Genomic DNA, 402 nt, shown 5'->3' on the forward strand with positions numbered 1-402 from the left:
GTCACTGGGGGATTTCTCTTTGAGTTTCTCAGGACTCTCTCATGAACTGGCCGTGTGGGGATTCTCGGGGGGCTGCTGTGGGGTTGAGCACCCATGGGTGCTCTCCACTTCCAGCCCCTCGGAGATCCAGCCACATCTCTTAATTACGGGTGGCTTCAGACCCATGGGATTGAGATGTCCAGGCTGAGGACAAGGGACAGGTGTCCCTGGAAAGTGGTACCCGGTGCCCAAGGGATGCAGAGGGCTCCTTCCCGGGGTGATGCTCAGCTCCGGGCACACCAGTGACTCCATCCGCCTTTGCAGGATGATGCTCAGCTCTGGGGACACTGGTGGCTCCATCCCTGCCTGGAGGGTGATGCTTTAACCCCAGGGACTCCATCCCCACGGGCAGGAGGATGCTCA

Source organism: Nestor notabilis, unplaced genomic scaffold (genome assembly GCF_000696875.1).
Source record: "Nestor notabilis isolate BGI_N333 unplaced genomic scaffold, ASM69687v1 scaffold20850, whole genome shotgun sequence".
NCBI classification, from domain to species: domain Eukaryota; kingdom Metazoa; phylum Chordata; class Aves; order Psittaciformes; family Psittacidae; genus Nestor; species Nestor notabilis.